Consider the following 20,184-nt stretch of genomic DNA (forward strand, 5'->3'; position numbering starts at 1 on the left):
TCCAGCATCCCTGCTGTCTCTTAAATAAGTAGCTGGCGGGAGAGGTGAAGCACCGCAGTGTTTTCTGGCCTCCCTGCAGGTCCTCTGGGCCTGGCCTAATTATACAGCCTCAGGGCACACCCATTTGCCTTGCCCCTCTACCAACTCCGGTAGAGCTGATCTCTCCGGCGATAAAGCACTTTTCCAAACTCTGCCCTTGAGGCCAGGGACATCAGAGGCTATTCCTTGGAGACCCTTGGGGCCCCGGGCTCTCCCGAGGTCTCTAACATCACCCCGTGGAGAAGTGAGGGCCTGAGCCTGGGTGAGCAACTGAAGCTCGCCCCCTCGTCGGGTCTCATCCCGCCCCTCCCCCATGTGTTTCTGCACTGGGGACCCAGAGGTTTAACTGGACCCCCTCATCGTCACGGGGAACCTGTCATTAAAGTCAATTAACTTTCCGCACACCCTTTGGCCGGTAACAACCCGCTGCTAGCTTCCTCCGGGCTTCTAAGTGCAACCAGATGGGCGGGCGAAGTGCCCCCGCCGTGCGCCCGCCCCGGGTGGCTTCGGGGTTCCTGGGAGGGAGGCCTCGGGGACCGCAGCCGGGCGGGAGCGGCCCAGGGCGGCCACACCGGGACAGGCCCGGCGGCCCTGCGGCCAAGGTGGCTCGCTCAGCAGGCCCGGCTGCTTTCTGGCAGGAAATGAATAGCTCCCAGATGAGCTCAGGCAACCTGAGAGGTCGTGAGAACGGCGCGAACCCCCGCCTGTGCAGCCGGCAGCCTGCCAGGCCGCGGGGAGGGCGGGCGGCGGCGGCGGGAGGCCCGGCGGGCGGCGGCGGGGGCGGCGAGGGGCGGGAGCCGCTGACACACGAGCCCGCGCCCGCTCCCGCTGACAGGCAGGCCGCCGCCCCCGCTTCCCCGCCCCAGGCCAGCGCCGCCCAGGCAGCAGGCCCCAGCCGCAGAGCCGCGGCCGCCCGGGCCGCCGAGGCCTGGGGGTGGGGCGGCCTGCCAGTGTTTTTCCAGTTCCCCCGGTAGCTCCGGGCCGCGTTTAGAAGCCCGGGAACTGGGCGGGGGGGGGGGGGGGAGGGTTAGGGGGGCAGGGTCAGGGCACCAGAGGTCGGCAGAGCCCTGCCAGGAGTCAGGCCAGCCGGGCCGAAGAGGGCAGGCGGGGGCCACCTCGGACCCTCAAATGCCTTGCACCGGATTGGGATGCTGGGCTCCCTAAGAAAGGGAGTCTTGTTTCTAAGCACCATGAGTGCCCACTGAGCTCCCCGCAGCCTGAAGCTGGCACTAAGATGACAACCCTGGGGGGGGGGGTGACGCAGCCCTGTTTAGCCACAGAGACAGACCCGCTAGTGACTCATCCCACGCGTGATGTATTAGGTGCCAGAACTGAAGTTTAAACAAAGGGCGCCCAGAGAGACAAATGAGTTCTTCCTGGCGAAGAAACTAGGCAAGTTTTTCCCTTGAAGCAGGGAGGTGAAAAGCTCAACACTAGGAGAGTCAGGCTCTGGATGTCCGAGTGTGTTCTGCTCTTGTTATCTGGCGCGGATTCGACTGGACCTGGAGACCACCGCCGCCTGCCTAGACATCAGGATTTAATTGTCCTAATTCTTTAATAAAACGGTTTAACTTTTAAAAGGAGAGGGGGAGGGAGAGACAGACAGAGAAGAAAGAGTCAGGAGCCAGGTGTGGTGACATTCTCTTAACAATCCCTCCAGGTACTTGGGAGGTGGAGGAGAAGGGAGGTTCAAGGCCATTTTTCACTAAGTAGTCTAAGCTAGACTGGGCTACCTGATACCCTGTCTGAAAACGCCATAAACAGAATTAGGATTAGGTTAGTTAAAGAAAACACTGAAACAGTTATAATGTGGATGTGTAGGTAGAGAAATTTCAATTTTACTATCATTTTTGCATTTAAAATTTTAAATACAAGTTTTGTTAGCGGTCAGAGAGGGGAGCCGTGGCCTTGCTTCCCTGCCTCTGTTCTTGCTTTATGGAAACATAGCCATTGGGTTGAAAGCACAGGATTCTGGGGTCTGGTTGCTTAATTTCTGAGTCCAAGTCAAATCGTTCAGTCTGTTTGCGCTCTAGGGGTTTGTTTTGGTTGTTGTAGTCTTGTTTTGTCTTCTGAACTACTTTACTATTTTACCCCAGCTGGTCTCCAGTTCCTCAGGTCATGCCATCATCCTCCTGCCTCAGCCTCCTCAGTAGATGGGACTATCGGCCTTTACCATGCCACCAGCTTTGTGCCTCTATGGACCATCTGTAGGTAAAAGTTCATGAGGGCAGGGCATCAGAGGGCCATGAGAACCAAGTGAGTAAATGCAATTGTAGCCTCCAGATTAGTGCTCTGTGAAGAAGCCCAGTGTATGTCCGCCTTTATGATTCCTCAACAACCTCAGCAAGTTAGGAAAGCTGACCATGGCCTTTGCCCAGTCAGTCACGTGCCAGACCCTCAGGGAGACCACTGTTTCTTCCACTGTTTCAACATTTCATGCCTTCGTTCAATAGTTATTGAAGCTGAAGAATAAAGGCATGATTTCTGTAGCTATAACACTCACAGCCTGGCCAGCAAGAGACTTGGGTGAAATAGAAATAAATAATTGAACTCATTGCATGTCAAATGATATGAAAGGGGACATGTTATTGAGTGCTGGTACAAAGGAGACTACATATACACCAAGCAACACTTGGATCTTCTTTGTTATCATTAATCTTGGAACCACAGACATTACCAGTTTAAACCACAACTAGTCAAAGTTTACCTAAGAAAAATTATTGTCAAATGTTTAACATCAAGATTAATCATTCTGTGGTCTGGGGGGATAGCTCCACCTTAGACTCCTTGCTGAGACCCTGGGTTCAAGGCCCAGAGCCACAGAATCTTAAAAACCTCCTGTCACTTGAAAGAGCGACTTGGAGTGCCAAGTTGGCTACTACCTAGGAGATGCTGAGGGGGTCCACTTAAGCTTCTGCGGTCAGCTTTCCCAACCAGCGGGTGAGAAGTCTAGCTCGGGGGTCATCTGAAGTCCTTTTGGCTCCATAGTCCGTGCATGGGCTCTCCTGCTGACACAGCCTGTCTGAGGAGTACTTCAGGACTTTCAACCAAAGCCCTGACGTTGCTTTACATCCACTATTACATATGGAGAAACTGTGGTCTCAAGGATGGACACTGTAGCTCACTATTATTTAAAAAGAAAACAAAAAGGCTACATTTTACATTCTTGGAAACATGACATACTAGTAAGACTTAGCTAGCATTAACACAGTGGTTCTTAACCTGTGGGTCGCGACCCCATTTAGAGGCCAAATGACCTTTTGACAGGTGTCACCTGAAGCCATCAGAAAACACAGATATTTACATTATGGTTCGTAACTGTAGCAAAATGAGAGTCGTGAAGTAGCAACAAAGTGTGTGGTGGGTACCAGGATTCCCTCCTTTACAGACATCTACTTCCCCGGCTAGCTAGGCTTTCCTCACTAGTTAGTTCATTTGCCTAATTAAGTACATCTAATCGATGAGTCTGGCTGAGCAGGAATGCCCGTCTGAATTTGTTGGAAGATTGGATTTTAAGCATCCAAGAGGTACAATAGTCGCTTTGAAAATACTTGCTGTGAGTCTGAATTCAGTTTATAAAAGTACTCACTTTCATAAATTTAGTGGAGTAGGATTCTAGAGAGATGTCTCAGCAGCCAAGAGCAGGACCCGAGTTTGGTTCCCAGCACACACATCAGGCAGCTCACAAAGGTATGAACTCCAGCTCCACCGGATCGGAGGCCTCTGGGACAGCTGCACTCACTCACAGCAGACACACATATATATACACACCTATGTATAATTAAGAAGGACACAAAATAACGTGGTGTCATTTAAAGAATCAGAGCAGGTAAACGTGGCTGTTGACAGAAGGAAGGGCAGGAAGTGACCATCAGGTTTGTTCACTCAGTGGCCCTGATGAGCTTGTCTTCCGTCAGCTTTTCCCCATGGATATATGGTTATAAAATTTAGCCCTAAGGCATCAAACCATAAAGCAGGATTATTCCTTAACAGAGCCAGAAAAGAGCAAATGCAATATGTCAAATCCGTTTCAGAAGCAACAGCCCCAAGTAGCATTTAAGATATATTAAGATAAATGTATGGGGGGGGGGGCTGCAGAGGTTAAGAGCATTGCCTGCTTTTCCAAAGGTCCTGAGTTCAATTTCCAGCAACCACATGGTGGCTCACAACCATCTGTAATGGAATCTGGTGCCCTCTTCTGGCCTGCAGACGTACACTCAGACAGAATATTGCATACATAATAAATAAATAAATAAATAAATAAATAAATAAATATTAAAAAAAGATAAATGTATGGATGTATTTGGAGTCACCGGCATTGTTTCCTGGGATGAAATAGTTTATTTATAAATCTTTCATTTGTTTCTTCCCCATTTTTACAGCTAAGCGTAAATGTGTTCAAGGAATGTCTTCTTTTGTGACTCTCTAATGAGGAGTGGAATGAAAGCAAGGATCCAAGGCTTGCAGGGAGACTTCCTCCACTTCTATTGGGTAGAACAAATGTTCTAGGGGGCAGTTATTCTTTTCGTCCTCGGATGGGGATGTCCTCAATCTTGCTCTGGGAATATGCTCTGTTTTGAATGAACGCTTCTCTCCCTCAGGTCCCTCCCCCATACCTGGTACTGCCTTTCTTCAGAGGCTTTGATGATGCTGTACACTGGTATGAGGAGTTGGAGAGGTACCAGATCAGAGGAGTGGCTTAAAGCTGGAGAGATGGAGAGAAGAGACACACTTTCCGCCTTCTGTGAAGCCTTGCCAAACCACTGCTCCTCCTCTCTCAGGTAAAATCCTGTCCTTGGGATCATCTACTGCACAGCTCCTTTATTTCCTGGTCTTTTCCTGTAAGTCCGTCTTTTCCTGACTCCTCAACCCTGTCCTTGTTTCTCAAGCACTGTGCTCTGAGGTCAATCCTCTTTCCCCTTTATTGACACGGGGCTCACAAAACATCTACTTTTCATTTTGTTTTTGTATTGTTTTGGTTTGGTTTGGTTTTTGGAGACAGAGTTTCTCTGGGTAGACCTGTCTGTCCTGGAACTCTGCAGAATAGGCTGGCCTCAAACTCACAAAGATCCAGCTGCCTCTGCCTCCCAAGTGCTGGGATTAAAAGCATACACCGTCACTGTCTGACTCTATTTTTAATCCTCCTCCTTCTTCTCTTCCCTTTTCCCTCTGCCTGTAGTTTACCTTTCAAATGTCTCCAAGGCCCATGAGCTGTGAGCCCCTAGTCAGTAGCACTACTAGAAGGAGACAGAAACTTTGAGAGCTGAGGGCTAACACTGAGCCTCCTATCTCCTCCACACCTTGCCAAAAGCAGAGTGGTTTTTGTCATATTCATGCAGATTTCTTTCAAGGTCAGAAGAGGACACTGGATCTCCTGGAACTGGAGTTACAGACGGCTTGTGAGACATCCATAGGTGCTGGGAACTGAGTCTTGGTCCTCTGCAAGAGCAGAGAGTGCTCTACTCTAGCCCCTTCTAGCTGTCCTAGAACTTGCTTGGTAGATCAGGCTGGCCTCAAACTCACTGAGATCTGACTACCTCTACCTCACGAGTGCTGGGATTAAAGGCATGTGCCACCACTGCCCCGTGGCTTCTCTCCATTCTTTAAGAGTCACCTTGGGACCCCTGTCCTCCTGAGAGGATATGCCTGCATATCGCTTAGGTCTGCCTTGCCTTCCTTGTCCCTCAGCTGCTCACTCCAGCCAGGCTCCTTCTGCACCCCATGGTCTACTGACATGCCCTCATCAGGGCCACTGAATGAACAAACCTGATGGTCACTTCCTGCCCTTCCTTCTGTCAACAGCCGTTTTCACTGCCTGAGTCATACAAAAACTCCATTCATGAAATTCCCTCCCCCCACCTTTCCTCACTGCATCCCCTTCTTCCGAGTTCTTCTGGAGGGAAATGCTGGTGCTATGTCACCATCCACCACAGGATTCTTTTGCCCTCGTGACTTCCACTGAAATCTGTTTTCTCTAGCCAGTGATGAGCACCTGTATGAAGGCACAACATCTGCTGTCTTCAATCCAGAATTGCTTTTCTCTTTAAATCCGGTTCTTTCCTGTTCCCATCCCATACCTCCCATCCCCCCCAGAAAGTAACAGCCTAGACAAAAAGCCATAGAAGAAAATTTTTGTTAGTTTGACAGGGTTTCTCTTGTGTAGATATAAGGTCCTGGAACTCACTCTGTAGACCAGGCTGGCCTGGAACTCACAGTGAACCACCGGCCTCTGCTGGGATTAAAGGTGATGAGAACTCTTAAAAGTTGTGATAAGGATTCTGAATTCATCAGCATATCTCTCCACAGTTAGGACTTCTGGCGAGGGTGAGGGTGGGAAGGGACTCAGTTTCCTTTAGGGGCTGGCCATGGTGAGTTTGACCATGCTCCAGTGAGTATATAGGCAACACAAATTGAACTTGTGGGGTTTTTTGGTCTTCTTCTTCTTCTTCTTCTTCTTCTTCTTCTTCTTCTTCCTCTTCCTCTTCCTCTTCCTCTTCCTCATCATCACAAGGATGGGGGTGGACTCGGAAGGACTGGTATGTGAGTGCGATGGGGTGCATGATGTGAAATTTCCAAATAATCAATCAGAATATAATGTTTAATAATAATAATAATAAACCCTAATTCCTTCCTGAGCTTCAAATCATGGACTAAATGTTCATGAAACTCCTTCATGTGACAACATTAAAACTCATGACCAGTTTATGGTTTTTGTTGTTGTTGTTGTTGTTTTCGAGACAGGGTTTACTCTGTAGCGTTGAAGCCTGTCCTGGAACTAGCTCTTGTAGACCAGGCTGGCCTCAAACTCACAGAGATCTGTCTGCCTCTGCCTCCCAAGTGCTGGGATTAAAGGCATGTGCCACCACCGCCCAGCAGTTCGTGTTCTTAAAAGCGTCTGTCTGACTAAGCAGAGCAATGTGTTCCACCTATTGGAACTGTGCCTAAGGAGCACTTGCGTAGCACATGCAAGGCCCTGGACTTACTCCTCAGCACTGAGAAAAGCAAACATGCAAGCCCCTCCTAGCATCGATGTCATTGATGCATTTCTGGGGTCCCCATCGGGCCTCTGTGGCTTATGTATCTCCTTTGCCACTGCTCTGGTGCAGGCGTTTTTGAGGTTTGTACTCTCATCTTCCCCCAGACAGGTCTCCTTAGCCTCAGTGTTGCCTCCCTACAGTCCTAATGCCACAAAGCCGTCAGACCCTCCCGCCAAATCATCAAGACTCCCAGGACATCCTGTAGCCACCATGACAGGAGAAACTTGTATTACCCCAGGCTAGCCTCCATGACAGGAGAAGCTTGTATTACCCCAGGCTTTCTCTCCTGCCTGATTCCCTGCAAACAGGCCCTGCTGATCTAGGTTCACCTACACACAAAGCTGCCTCTGGACCAGAGCTCTCTGTGCGTCTTGACTTTTGGTCCCATCTGACACCCTCCCCTCCATCTCTACCCAGAGACTTGTGTTATTCTATTTGCCCTTGGTTCAGGAAACCCACTCTGCTGCCTCTCAGTCCCCTGCTGTGACACCTTCTACCTCTGCCTGGGTCCTTCTGGACAGTTTTACCCATACTGAACCCCTGGGTCAATTTATCTAACTGCACACTCCAATGTCACACCACTTTTAGAAGTCAAAAGATGTGTGGGATTTTTTTTGGTTTTTGTTTTAGTGCCCCAGCACCTGGTACATGTAAAAGCTATTCTGGGAGCTATTTCTACTGCAAAAAGAATTGTAGGATTGTAGGCAAATTTCTCTGTACCACCAGCCAGATCCCAAATAACCTCACAGAGACTTATTAATTATAAATGCTTGACTCATAGCTTAGGCTTGTTACCAACTAGCTCTTACATCTTAAATTAATCCTTTTTTTTAGCATTAGGGTTTTTTTTAAAGATTTATTTATTATTTATTTATTTATTATGTATACAACATTCTGCCTCCGTGTATGGCCGCATGCCAGAAGAGGGCACCAGATCTCAATTCAGATGGTTGTGAGCCACCATGTGGTTGCTGGGAATTGAACTCAGGACCTCTGGAAGAGCAGCCAGTGCTCTTAACCACTGAGCCATCTCTCTAGCCCCATCCATATTTTTTTTTATCTATATTCTACCATACATGTGGCTTGATATCTTTCCTACATACAGCATGCTCATTTTGTCCTCCTCCCACCTCTTGGTGACTTCACTCTCTCCCATTCCCCACTCTCACCCTGTCCACAAGTCCTGCCCTAACCTTTTCCTGCCTATCTATTGGTCATTTGGCTTTTTATTAAGCCAATGAGAGTAAAACCACTTCATGGTGTACAAAAAGACTATTCCACGACAAAGGATGATGAAAACAAATAAAATAAAAACTCAAATGTGAAAATCACTTTTAAGTTACTAAAATGCTGTCAAAACCATGGCTTCAGTTGATACCAAAACCATCCAGGGAAGTAGACAGGGACAGTATTGTTACACTTAAATCAAATGTGTCTATCTAGGCTCAAAGGAGTAGATGACGTGGCCATGATGACAGCTAAGACATGGGAATGGGTGTCTTGGGCTGTATGCATGATACTAAAGCTGGTCTCATGGTGACAAAATCACCCCTTCCTTGATGCTGGACGTAAGGGGTGAGTCGAACTGGTTCCAGTGTCTGTGTTCTGTGAACCTTTGTTACATATACAGAACCGATTTGCTGGCAACCCACACTCAGACCTGCTTTGCTATGGTAGAACACATGTGACTAGAGCTTTTACTCAGGAAATGGGAACTACAGGAAGCGCCCTGTCTCTCAACTGGCATCGCGTTAGTGCAATAAAGATTGCTAATACCTAGCACAAATGAATCGGCATAATTTTTTTACAGTCAGAAGTTATTTAAAGAGAAGAGGTAAGCAAATTCTAAATTCTAAGAAGTAAGAACACTATCTGATTTTGAAGCTCCTATTTCTGAGACTTAGTTGAAAGAGTTGTCAGTTAATAGATGAACGAATGAGTCATAATGCGGCAGAGAAAGTAGCAGGTAAAAGCATAAAGTGATTCCAAAACACCAGCTATGGGTGAGGTCACACTACAAAAGCCATAAAAGCAATGTGGCTATCGGTGATAAGATCTACATAGTCTCCATGAAAGAAGGAAGCAGACACCAACTGTGTTAGCTACTTTATACATTTCCCTGACAAAGCACCTTGAGGGAGGGCTTGTTTCGACTCACAGTTGAGGGTATGATTCACTGTGAGGGAGCCCATCGCCCCGCATCCAAAGAAGGAAAAGTAAGAGATGAACGTTAGTGCTCTGCTCCTTTTCCTTATCTTAGTTTATTTTTGTATGTGTACACGCCAGTGTGAGCTGACGACACGCGCATGCATGTGAAGGCCAGAAGTCAACGTCCAGTGTCCCCCTCAATCACGCTCCACCTTAATTTTTGAGACAGGTTCTCTCAATGAGGCTGAGCTAGCTGATTCTGTTAGACTGGCTGGCCAGCAAGTCCCAGAAACCCACCTGTCGCTGCCTCCCTAGCACGGGGATTACAGGAGTTTAGATTTTTAAGGGGATGTGGAAGACCCAAACTCAGGTTCTTACGCTTTTGTAGCAAGCGTATTACTGAGCCTCCTCTCCAGCCCATTGATTTCTCTTTTTTATTCAGTACAGCACCCCAGCCTGTGGAATGATACCACCAACATTTAGTGTAGATCTTCCCAACTCAACCCAATCTAGAACCCCCCTCAGATACTCAAAAGAGGTTTGTCTCCTAGGTGACTTATATCTTGCCAAGTTGACAGTGTTAATTATCACACCAATATTCTGGATGTAATTCTTAGAGTTTTTTCCCATTCCCATTTGTAGCTAGTGGCATTTTGCATTGTAGTTTTCTGAGGCAGGGGTATAGCTCAAGGTGGAGAAGGTGCTGGTGTATGCAAAGCCCTGGACTTGCTTGGATGCTTCTGGAAGACAGGAAACAGATGGCCAAACAGAAAGTGCAACCTAATTTGGAAGGGCCAGGGAGTGAAATAAAAAACGTCACCTTTGGTCAGCCTGGAGAATATGGCTACACATAGGATCAGAGTCTCACAACCACTGCAAAACTTCTTGCCATTGGCGAACACTCTAGACATTTGAAGTAGAAGCTAGTTCAAAGATGGGTAGATCAGTCCCTTAACTTCCCTATGAAGAAATGAGCCCTGGGACTGGCTGGCTACCTACTTGTTTGTTCCTTCCATAAACTGATGTGGGATTCCCCTCTGTATGCTGTGAATATGTTTTACTGCTATTGACTAATAAAGAAACTGCTTTAACCTATGACATGGAAAAATATAGCAAGATGGGAAACCCAAGCAGAGATAGGGGAAGAAAGAAGGCAGAGTCAGGCAGATGCCATGTAGTTGTTGAAGAAGAAAGACTCTAGAACCTTACCAGGAAGCCACAGCCTCATGGCAATACACAGGTTAATAGAAATTGATTAATTTAAGATGTAAGAGCTAACTAGAAATATGCCTGAGTCATCAGTCAAACAGTATTTTAATTAATATAGTTTCTGTGTGATTATTCAGGTCTGGGCAGCTGGGAAATGAACACACTGCCACAGTCTTTGATTACATAATGGCAACCAATGTGGGGCAAGAATTTCCACATAAAGCCTGAGAAAACTTTTAAAAAGGGATTTTAGACAGACAAAAGAACAAAGTCAGGCACAGCTTCTTGGTAGCAGCATTGTCTCAGGTGGGCTCTCCTTGCTAGAGGCAAGTAGAGGTGTAGCTCCTTTAAGAGAGATTTTCTGACTCAGTGTTAGAAGCAAAAACCTCACAGCTCTTTTAAGAGACCCTGCCACCAAACACTTAAATGCCACCAACATACTTCTTGATGGTGACATGAACCTAGAAACTCCAAAGAGTTGTGGAAAAAATGGCTCCTGCCTGTACCTCTGCCATGAAGCTAGACTTTCAGGAAGCCAAGGAGTAGGGCAGAGCCAGTGGTCAAAGCTGTGGTTTTAATCCTAGCCAAATAACTTATCAAATTAAAGACTCATGTGGTCATAAAAAGAGATATGGCTGGAGAGACAACTCAGTGGTTAAGAGCACTGGCTGCTTTTCCAAAGGACGTGGGTTCAATTCCCAGCACCCACATGGCAGTTCACAACTATCTGTAACTCCAGTTCCAGGGGATCTAGCATCCTCACACAGACATATATGCAGGCAAAACCCCAATGTATATATAAAAGATAAATCTTTAAAAAAAATAAAAAGAGACATATACAGTAAAGACAGATACAGATGAAAAATATCTCAAAACAGTTTACAAGTGTGTTTAAAAATATACATAGGCTTAGGAGAGAAAAGAAAAAGGATAGGGAAAGTCCTTCAAAAAAGAAATATAGTTGATTGTGGTGGTACATGCTTTTAATCCCAGCACTTGGGAGGCAGAGGCAGGTAGATCTCTGGGAGTTTCAGGCCATTCTAGTCTACAGAGTAAGATCCAGGACAGTCAAAGAACATAGAAAAACCCTGTCTCAAAAAAAAAACCAAAAATTAAAAATAAAAATAAAAGAAATAGAGATTTTAAAAGCCACATAAAAATGGGAAATATACAGAGAGTGTTATGGTTTTGGTTCCTTTAAGAGACAAGCCACACCCACTCCCTCCCCCATCCGCTGAGGCAGGCTGATCTTCAGCTTCCAGCCTGAGCTCACTCTCTTTTTCCTCTTCCTCTCAGAGAGGCAGCTTCGCTTCTGGCTCTCTCCCCACTTCTCTGCTTCCCCCTTCTCTGTCTCTTTCTCCTCTTCTCTCTCTCTCTCTCTCTCTCTCTCTCTCTCTCTCTCTCTCTCTGTCCCCCCCTTCACCCTTCCTCCTCCATAACCCCCTGAATAAACATTCAACTTCACCCTGCATGTCATGTCTATCCATGTTTCTGTCTTCTGCCCGCCCGCCATGTGTCTCCATACCTGGGACCAGCCATTGCTCAGGGACCAGCAGCTGTCTCTGCCTGGGGCTCACTGCCTGCTGCCACATGGCCCGCCACCACTGCTCTGAGACCAGCAGCCGTCTCTGCCTGGGACTGGCTGCTTCCAGGGCCGGCTGCCTGCTGCCACATGGCCCGCTACCACCATTTGGGACCTACAGCATTTCTGCTGCCTACTGCCATGGGGATCTTGCAGCATTTTTAAAAAAAGAATATTAGAGAGTCTGGATACTGTATGTCATGTTGTCTTTGAATTGTTTGACTGCTGAGGAAGGAGCAACAGCTGCTAAAAGGCATTTGATTATAAATGCTACTGGATTAATCCAACCTATATATTTTGAAAATGCCTTGACTTCAAAATTTAAGTCAAAATATATTTTACTTTGGAGAAAAGGTTTTGCTTTTGTTTCCCCAGACTTCCTTCTTCTGCACCATCTGCCCCCTTCAAATATCTTGGCCTTGAAACTGCTGTTATTTACACCAAAGGAGGAAGAAAAAAGACACACAGAGAGAGAGAGAGAGAGAGGGAGAGAGAGAAACCAAAACAGAAACAACAATTAGCAATCAAGAAAAGGCCCCACAGACAGACTTATAGGCTGTATGACGAAGGCAATTCCTCAGTTGAGGCTCCTTCTTCCCAAGTTGGCAAGGGGAGATGACTACCACAAGGGACTTGCAAGAATCTCTTAAATAAGAAGACAAAAAATAAATAAAATCCCCAAATCTATTGAGCACACTGGCACCACCCAGCACCCTAGTAAGCCTGTCCTGGTTTTTCCCACTTGTTTCTCACCCGCCTCCCTCCCTTTCCCACCTCGGACCCTGCTGGCATGCTTCTCTCATCAGAGTTTTCCCAAGATCTGCCTTCCATGAGGTTCAGGAAAGCCTCTCCTAGTGTTTATTCGTCCCCTTTAGCTTAAATGACCTCACTTGCTGAGACCCAGAAAATGTCCGACTCCAACCAGTTTTCCTCAGCTGAACCCTTTAGGAAAGACTGGAAAGTCCTCCCCACCCCCAATACCTTGTACATTCAGAACAGCCCCATCAAGTCACACACACACACACCCCTTATCAGTTTCCCAGGAACCCTAACAGTACCCACCCCCAGATTGGGCTGTGAGTTTAGCCTGTGCCAAGAGAATAGGGGTAGTGGCTTTTTCTCCATGTTCCCAAGAGGTTATGCTACTTTTATATCTGACATTTTTGAAAAATGAGTCTTTGACATCCTGTAGGAAAACATTCCCTCCCTTGACTGCTGATTTGCTGTAGGCTGAAGTCACCTGTGCCAGCATTTGTTTGACCCTCTCCCAGGTTCTGACTGTCTCTGGGTGGCACCAGGGACAATTCTCAGCCTTTCTTTACATTTCTTTCTAAGAAGCAGGAGAAACTGCTGGGAGGTTGTGGCTACTCTCAGAAAACCGGTGACTGGCCCCTTGGCTCAGGTCACAAGCTAGGTGCCAGGCTCGGGGCATCAGGATGAGGACTGCTTGAGGCCACAGTAGGACTTCCTCTTTCCTGGCCCTGCAGAGACCTCAGTTCTACTGCCTTTGTCCTGAGAGTTGATTACAGCTCTGATCAGTTCAGCTCTCTGAACTATCAGGAAAGTCTTAGTCCAGGAGTGGAAGTTGGACTAGTAAAGTGGTTGCCTAGCTTGTGCAAGGAGGCTTTGTGTTCAATCCCAACACCTCCACCCCTCCCTATACTCTTACCCCTCCTCCCCCACCCCTCCCTATACCCTCCCCCACTTCTCCCTATACCCTTACCCCTCCTCCCCCACCCCTCCTCCCCCACCCCTCCCTATACCCTTACCCCTCCTCCCCCACCCCTCCCTATGCCCTTACCCCTCCTCCCCCACCCCTTCCTTTGCCCTTACCCCTCCTCCCCCACCCCTCCCTATGCCCTTACCCCTCCTCCCCCACCCCTTCCTTTGCCCTTACCCCTCCTCCCCCACCCTTCCATATGCCCTTACCCCTCCTCCCCCCACTCCTCCCTATACTCTTACTCCTCTTCCTCCCCCTGAGACTCAGAGGTTTTCTTTTTCCTCCCTTTGACCTTGAACTGGCTTTGTTACGACTTAAGAAAGAGAGGTACCTAAGTGACCATGTGAGGTTTTACTTTTGCACATCGAGGGGGGCCTCGGCCATGACCTAAGACACCAACTGAGCTGCTGAAGAGACGATGGTGCAGTGTTGTGATGAGGTCCACACCCAGGACCCCCAGGGTGTTGGTGAGCATGAAAATTTAATCTGAAGTGTTCCTGCATTTTGAACAACCCGTGCCAGTCATGAGAAACGCTGTAGGATACCAGAAGTGTAGTTTGGGAATCTCTGAAGCACTCTTTGGCTTTAGTTATGACCTCGGGAGAGTCTCTTGGCCGCCATCTTTAATGTCTGCCTGAAAACCTGATGTTTATGCTTTACTTCTGAAATTGTAGCATAATCACATCATTTCTTCCTTTTCCTTCCTCCAAACCCTCTCATGGTACACCCCTCTCCTTGGTCGATTTCAAATTCAGTGTGTGTGTGTTCCTAAAGACATAAATACAACCTGCTTACTCTGTATAAGGTTACCTTTGTGTAGACCTGATTATTTGATATTGGATAACCAGTTGGTGCCGTTCTTCCCTGGCATGCTTGGTTCTGAGTGAGGCCTCCTAAGCTCTCCCCCTTCCATGGCAACATGTCTATCGCTGTAGACCTTGTTCAGCTCGTGTTTAGACAGCCATGTTGATGAGACTTCATGAATATAGCTTCTGACATTTCTAGGAGATACAATCTCACAGCAAACTTCCTACTCCTCTGACTCTTATGCTCTTTCTGCTCTTCCTTCTACAGTGATCCCTGAACCTTAGGTATGAGGGATATTTTATAGAGATCATTTGGGACTGGGCTCCACAACTCTGTGTTTTGATCCACTGTGGTTTTCTGGACTAGTCCCTGTCTATTGCAAGGAGAGGTTTCTTTTTTTTTTCTTTTTTTTTTTTTTTTTTGGTTTTTGCGAGACAGATAAGTGTAGTTCTCCTGGCTCACCAAGGAGAGGTTTCTTTGATGAGCCAGGAGAACTACACTTATCTGTAGGAATAAGGATGAATCTTTAAGGTGAAGCTAGGGATTATGCTGGCTTAGTAAAGAAGGCTCTTCTCCAAGATCCACAGCTTCATCGGCCCTGAGTAGTTGCTAGGTTTCCAGCTCCAGGCATGATTTCCCCCCTTGTTGACCAGGCCTTAAACCCGATGAGAGAGTTGTTGGTTACTGCTAACAGTTTGCCACCATTGCACCCTCAAGGTCATCGTGCCATGTTGGTCATGGCTGTCATTCATAGGTGTCATAGCTGAGTAAGACTGTTGGTTGCTTTCCTCCCTTGGAAGCTTGCATGGTAACTTTATGTTTTCACTTAGCAGTAGTGACTGATCGTCCACCTCTAGGGGGCGGCCAAGGGAACTAGCCATATCCCAAAGTGGTTTGGACTAACAGTTCAAAAGGGGGCTTTTTCAGGACTGGTGGTGGGGTTTATAAAGGTTGGATGGTCTATGGCTCTTGGGGCTGACATGTTTTTGTTTTGTTTTCTCCTTAGTTATAACACTTAACTAATTGAATATTTTATTTATTTATTTATTCGTTTGTTTGTTTATTTATTGTGCAGTGGCTGTACATGTGGTGTGTACACTTGCACGGATGTGCACATGGGTGTGATGGTTAGTGGTCAGTATACTCCTGGATCACTGACCCCCTTATATTCTTGAGACGGGGTCTGTCATTGAACCCCGTTTGTCTAGGCTGATGGCTAGTGAACCCCACAGAGCTACCCACCTCCACACTGTTTTTTACAAGGATGCTGGAGATCCAAGCTCAGGTCCTATGGTTGTGTGGCAGGCATTTTACCAACGTAGTCATCTTCTCCTGAATACGTAAAGTTTGCACGCTCTACTCCAGTGCAGCCACCAAAAATTCACACAATGAGCACATACCAGCGGTGAACATTAAAGCTCCTTTGGGTTATTTATAGACGTGGTAGTTTCACCCCTGAATTAATCTGCAAGTAGGGAGCCAGAAGTTAGGAGTCTGAGAATTCATGGTAAGAGGTAAAGGGGCTCATAGCTGGAGCCCCCATCTCCTTAGTTTTATCTGCCACCTTGATTTAGCTTGATTTTCATTCAGTTTGGGAGTTTTCTGCAGTCCTTGTACATATTTAATAATAAACGGCAATCAATTAGCAAGCACTGTTTGTTTGCCTGGTAGGGAGAGAGAAGCAATGTTTTTCCTTGCCTGGACATCCAATTCCGGATTTTAAACTCGTAAAGCCCATGGCTCCACAGGCTGCCTGGAGTTCTGTTTGCATGCGCTCTTCCGGAGCAGCGACTGCCTGTTGAATGTAATACATACACTGAACTCGCATTGGTTTACCCCTCTACAGTCTGTGTTCCATGTATGACACTGAACCGGTATTGGTTTTCCCCTTTACAGTCAGAGTCCACAGAAAAGAATGCCCAGATCCTCATGGTAACTGGGAATTTAGATAAAAATGAAGAATTAAGAGAAAACCAGGGACAGGGACTCCTAGAATGAGTCAGGCACTAAATAAACAAACAAGCAAACACGTTTCTTCTTCTTGGGAGTGAAGAACTCCAGCGGCTACTTGGTGAAAGTGCTGAAGAAAGAGAGGGAGACCTGGAAGAAGCTTCAGGGCTGGGTGTCATTGGGAGACACAGGGCAGAGCCCAGCCAGGTCTAACTGGTTTCAAGAGCTGATGAATCACTGCCACCAAATGGTGTTTTTTCCAGGAAAAGCTGTCTCTTTAAATCCTTGACAGGGGCCAGGTGGAGCCAGAATAGCTTAACCAGGAGGCAGCCCCTGTCCTGCAACCTTGGCAAGGTCATTCACCCCCTTTAACAGTGGGAATGTTAGCCGGGCGGTGGTGGCGCACGCCTTTAATCCCAGCACTCGGGAGGCAGAGGCAGGTGGATCTCTGTGGGTTCGAGGCCAGCCTGGTCTACAGAGCTAGTTCCAGGACAGGAACCAAAAAGCTACGGAGAAACCCTGTCTCGAAAAATCAAAAAAAAAAAAAACAAAAAACAAAAAACAGTGGGAATGTTGCACTCTTTGGTCCTGAAGCTTGAGTCCAGAATCCTGTGACCTGCCACTTGATCGACCTAATACCTAGGTCAAGTTGTGTGGACAATGAGATGTGGGTCCTCAGGTGCCACAGCTAGAGCTGATGGTCATGGTCCCTAAATTCCGAGATCGTGCTTTGAGTCAAGACCAAGGATACTTTGTTCTTTCTCATTTTCTCTCTTTCTTTCTTTTTTTTTTTTCCTGTTTTGTTTTGTGTTTTGAGACAGGGCTCTTCTGTGCAACAGTCCTGGTGGTCCTGGAACTCACTTTGTAGATCAGGCTGTCCTCAAACTCTCAGAGATCCATCTGCTTCTGCCTCCCAAGTGCTGAGATTAAAGGCATGCGCCACCACCACCTGACTACCTTTTTCTTTTAAACAATTCCATTCATTTCTTTATTCACTTGTGCATTTGTGCCAACATGTAGGCTGACATGTGTGCCAAGGCATATGTGTAGAGGTCAGAGGACAATTTATGACAGCTGGTTCTCTCTTTTCACCAGTTCTGGGAATGGAACTCAAGTTGTTAGGCGTGTTGACAAGAGTCATCTCAATGCCCCCGCCTTCTCTCCCAAAACACTGTTAAAGCTAATACTACATGTCCATTGATTTCCACCTCCTTGTCTAGCTCTATTCCTCTTTCTATTTGATTCATAGGTTTCATGGTTTCTGTCAGTGTTGTTTTATTTTGCTTTTTGAGGTAGGCCTGTGTGATGTAGCTCAGGTTAGTCTACCTCAAGAATGTATCAAAAGCAGCTAGCTGGCTCATAGTTTATTTGTTTATCCCAAGATTACAGTTAGTGCTTCTTATGGACCAGATGCTATTCTGCACTCAGGCCTACCCCAGTCCCACCCACATGTTTTTACTCCTCTAAACAAGTTTGTTTGACCCATCTGCACCAGATGTGCTTGATCTGGGCAGGAGATATGTCAGGATGTACGCTTGCCCCTGATTGGGCATAGGCAGGAAATACGTCAGGACATATGCTTGCCCATGATTGGGTGTAGGCAGGAAATACATCAGGAAGTATGCTTGCTCCTGATTGGACCTGATGGGAAATACTTAAGCAAACTGTGACTCTAAGGCATCTTCCGGGAACCCAGAGATGGACTTGGCAAGAGTCCTATTCGTCTGGCCAATTTTTAATTAAAGCTTGCTTCATATTTGGTTTTAAATTGTGGGAATGGTCTTATTCTCAACCAGTGGGATTAACACTTGGAGTGAAGTCTCCTAGTGGAGAGGAGAAGAGAAGGTAGAGCAGGTCCAGGTCAAGCTGACCCGGAAATTCGGTACTCAGCCCGCTCTGCAGCTCTTTAAGCTGTCTGTCTCTGAGCTGGAGGAGGGACTGTCTTGTGTTGTTGCCCCATATAGCAGCCCAGGCTTTCTGGAATTTTCTCCAATTTCCTGCAGTAGGGTATTCAAGAGAATCCAATCACACTCAGATTTAGCATCTCCAAATTAAACTGCCACTTCCTCCCCTCACACCCTCTGTCTTTCCAGGCTGGGGAGCAGGGAGGGGACCTTCCCTTTCCCCCTCCCAGGGAAGCATGTGGGGTGGAGGAGAAGGCCCCAGGCGGTTTGGAATGAGGCCCTGGCAAACTCAAGAGTATTTGAGTAATAATCCCTGCTTCTGGTTACCTGGCAGAGCTGGCATTTCTCTGTACCTCCAAGTCATGTTCTGTCCCCTCGCGAGGGCTTCATATTTGCTGTGAACTGGAAGGACTGTGACAGATCAGGTGGCTTCGCAGAGCTGGGGGAAGTCCACTAAAAGAGAGACAGGACAAGATCCCAGCTGACAACGGGTTAGCCTGGGAAGATCAATTCCATTAGCGTGATCATCTTCCCCTTGATTCCACATCTTACCAGGCTTCTTCAGCCTGAGGAAAGTTGGTCAGGTAATTAAGGAGGTGACAAAGGCAGGAAGAGTTGTCCCAACTTCTGAAGGAAAGAAGACAAAGCCAGGTTTTAAGTTGGTGTTTAGGGGGTGACTGGGTGACTGAGGTGGGAGGGGTGTGGTGAGTGGGGAAGATCGTGTGACTGGTTTGCAGTAATCTGAAGAATAAAAGTTCCAATATGTCCTCCCTCTCCTCCCTGCTTCTCCTTCCTCCCTACCACACTCCAGCTTGTACTCATGTCCAATATCTCCCTTAGTGCTTCCTAGTTCACTGGGCAAGCTCCTCCCCATCTGGTGCCCACCAGGTCTTTCACCCCATTCCAGGAACTTCACAGACCAACCACCAAGAACAGAACCTGTTCACAGCAGACAGCACCCCGTTTCTGCTCAGCTCTGTGGCCTTGGGTGGGTTTCTGGAAAAGTCCTTTTTGGTCTAGCCACAAACAAGGTCATGTCTGCCTTTCATAAACACTGTTGTGGAAGACCCTGAACTCAGGAGGGCAAGGCTGGGCTGTGCACAGGGCACCTCCCTCACAGACAACGGGGAGGCGGGCCTGCACGGAGTCAGCCAGGATTCAAGGCACGGGACTTCCCATTCAAAGGGAAACTACTCACTTCAGAGGCCTTGAAAAAGTTATTTTAACCTCCTTTTCTTTGTTTTAAAATAGACCAGAGATTTATGCTGCTAGTTCACAAATAACATCGTGTAAGAGACTAAGAGACTGAACATTTTCTCTACCTAAAGGAACACAAAATTCCAGGAAAGAATTGAACAACAACAACAAAATAAAATGAAGGAAGGAAGGAAAGAAGAAAAAGGGACATGACTGCTCCAAGGCATGGTGGAGGAGACAGTTTATTGGAGATAAAAGAGAGAGCATAGCCAGAGGCAGGGACATCTGGGAGGGTCCAGGGTAAACATGACTCTGAGCCAGGTTATAGGAGGAGAGAGGGAGAGGGGAGAGCCAAGAGACCACAAGTCCAAGAGGGTAAAAGCTAGATCAAAAAGAGTCAGGTAACCACAATGACTGGATTATATGGTTAAGGGCAGCCCAGACCCTGTACTAGAGAAGTTTAAGGTAGGGGGATGGAGTATGCCAGCCAAACCCTGTAACAGGAAGGGAGTGAGGGATGTTGAGAGAACCTGACAGCCAGGTCTATTTTGATGGTAAATAGGCACCTTAGCCATTTGTCCTGGGTTTGAT

This window comes from Microtus oregoni, unplaced genomic scaffold (assembly GCF_018167655.1).
Source record: "Microtus oregoni isolate MIOR12 unplaced genomic scaffold, Mior012 000162F_ref0000463, whole genome shotgun sequence".
Taxonomy (NCBI): domain Eukaryota; kingdom Metazoa; phylum Chordata; class Mammalia; order Rodentia; family Cricetidae; genus Microtus; species Microtus oregoni.